The sequence below is a fragment of the Anopheles aquasalis genome, chromosome 3, assembly GCF_943734665.1.
Source record: "Anopheles aquasalis chromosome 3, idAnoAquaMG_Q_19, whole genome shotgun sequence".
NCBI lineage: Eukaryota > Metazoa > Arthropoda > Insecta > Diptera > Culicidae > Anopheles > Anopheles aquasalis.
This window is the reverse complement of record NC_064878.1, coordinates 17,746,227-17,749,095: the sequence shown is the minus strand read 5'-3', so window position 1 is coordinate 17,749,095 and position 2,869 is coordinate 17,746,227.

Sequence of the window (2,869 nt, the reverse complement as noted above, 5' to 3'; positions counted from 1 at the left end):
CGTTGGTAAACCACTGACCACAGTCATGACCACGGCCACTGTTGTGTTGTGGATGCTGGATGCTGTCTCATTAGAGCCAAAACGCAGCAAAGGGTCTTTTGGATCACTTCTTAATATTCTGTGGTACTTTTCAAAGTTCTTGCTTTTCAATTTATGAAACTATTTTACATTACTTTGAAGAAACTTTTTTTTTTTATTTCGTTATTCTGTTAATATCTTCAAAGTTCATGAAGTAAGAAGCAACAAGTATTTTCCATGAATAAAAAGGTTCAAAAAGAATTAAGTTCACAACGTAAGGTGCGTGGCAAGTAAAGCAGATGTTCATTTTGCTCTGAACAGCACCTCATAAACGATGCCGTGCTAGCTCTTCAACACCTGGCCAGAACAACTGATCGCTTACATGCTAAAGACACATTTCCCGGCATGTAAAACAGAAGAAGAAAAAAACGGAGCAGAAGAAATGCCCCAACTAATTCAAACGAACACATGTTCGCACGGCACCCTTGGAATGTTTGGCGTTAAACGCACGCGATCCCCATCTTCCTCTGTTTCTCTCTCCTCCCGCTGGCGCCACACGACGCATGCCCATTTGCAACGATTACGTAGTTCAGTTCCCGCAGAGCAATCACAAATAAAGAGGGGGCGGGGGGAAAGGGAACAGAGAGATAGAAATGGAAGTACAAATGCACGAATGCACCAGGCACCGGAGGAATGCATCACACAGCGTGGATCCCCTTGCTTGCGAGATAAGAGATGAACCCAGCGTTCAGCCGTTCACGGTCAACCCAGCGCGACCCTCTTTTCTTCTGGTGGGTGCCTTGGCGCGTGTAATGTGTGGCGCGTGTTATGTGCTCCACCTCACAAGCCAGCCAGCCACACCGACAGACAGACAGACAGAGAGACAGAGAGCCCAAAGACGAGGGTGGACAAACGAGGCGCATCTAATTGCAGTGCCAGTTGCAACAGCTACTGTAGGAAGCCCGCACTCTAGGACGCTTCGGTGGAGTATCAATTGAAAAACAGACAAGAGCTACTGAACAGCATATTTAAGCACCTGGAAACCAATGATCTGTGTTTTATGGACGTTGCTGCCAATAAAGGGGACTGTAAAGCGAGGGAAAACGATCTTCGTTATCAGCGGCACCCTGTTGGTCTCCCATCTGAATTATGATGCAGCAACACCACCTAATATCAGAACATAAACACCGGCATTTTATGTTGGCTGCAAACGCTGTGGACGCGAGAGGCGCAGAGGCTGATCGCGAGGGACTGGCGAGGGATTTTAACGCCATTAACTGGTAGCTAATTGCCAGGGGGTTCGAGATTGGAACGAGCCGGAAGATTAGACACGCACTGGAGCGCGCAAGAGGGGGCGGCGAAAGTCCCCTCCTTTGGAACCGTTCGATTTGTGATCGTCTCGCTCGCTCTGTCTACGATGACGATAAGAGCTTGCAACGTGATACGGATTGACACTGGCTAGGCGGCGCGTGTGTCAATTGGCCATCGAGTGCAAATTGAACAGACACCTCCGATCACCACTTCGCGAGTCCGCGGGGATTTCCTTCCCACTTTCTGAGATTTCCTTCCCACATCCCGTACAAGGCACAGGCCCACAAGGTTGCCGTTTGGCCATAAGTTGTCGAGGTTTATGAGTCGTTGCCGCTGTCACAATTGACCAGCAACTTTATGGGAGGCCGTCCTTCCTTCCTCCGGCCGAACTGCTGTTCCTCATTGCACTCGAGACAGTAAATCAATCGATCGAAGAAGGGGCAGTAGCGCCACTTTCGAAGCCGTTCCGGATGGTTCGATCAGGCTGTCAAATGGATCCTTAGCCAGCCGGTACGTCTGATCTTGATTTCTTGTTCCCAGTGCTGATTCGACATCAATTACAGACCGATCGTTCTTGCTCCGAACCCCCTGGTATTGTCCATTTGGCACAGGGGCGGAGAGGGAGGTTTAATTGGTTCGAACGACAAACAATGTTCAAACATTCCTCGATAAGCGACCCCTCGAAACGTGTGCCCTTCCTTTCCTACAACACATATTCGAATTGTCGAATTGGTACCGATCAATTCCGTACCTAACCAGCAATGTGAACGTGCGAACGTCAAAAAAAAAAACCCATCACTCAGCGGGCTGCCGTGGCGTAGATTATCGCCGAGGGCTCTATAGGTTCATGTGGAGTGGAGAAGCCGCCTGACCGTCTTTTATCGCCGGCGATGCAGCGATGTGAATGTGCAAATCGTTATCACCAGGATCATATCGCAGACCGCCGTACACCGCACGGGAGAATAGACGTAATCGAACCCACCCGGCGGGTGCAGCTGGCCAGTATTTGCATTATGACGCATCACCGGAGCGGGGGATTTGCGGTGCAATAAACCAGAATCACCTCCCCTTGCTGTGGTGTGGGGACTGCTCGAGTACTTTTGCCTTTCAACTTTGTGACCTTCACGATCTGATCATGGTCATCTGATCAGAGATCACTATTAATGGCTACTCTGCTCCCACGCCACCACAAATGACTCATCTCGGCGAGCTATAGCGCTACCAGCTCATCCTCCTCGCCGCTCGCAGTGCGCATGCAAATATGCGTGCTTCCGTCATGCGAGTGCCTTCAGCCATGCGAGGAGAGTGTGTCGCTGAATGTCCTTCGTGGATCACAGAATTGGAAAGGTGATGGTGTCACGGCACTTCAGCCTTTTACGGTGCAGTAAAGACCACTGGGCATAGGGTGTGGCGCTTCCACAGTCACCGCACCGCACCGTAGAAGCACTCTCAGCACAATCCATTTTTGGAGACAACAATCGGAGGCAGACACAGATTTGCGCTAAAGATCCACGATCAAACAATTGCCACGACATTAACT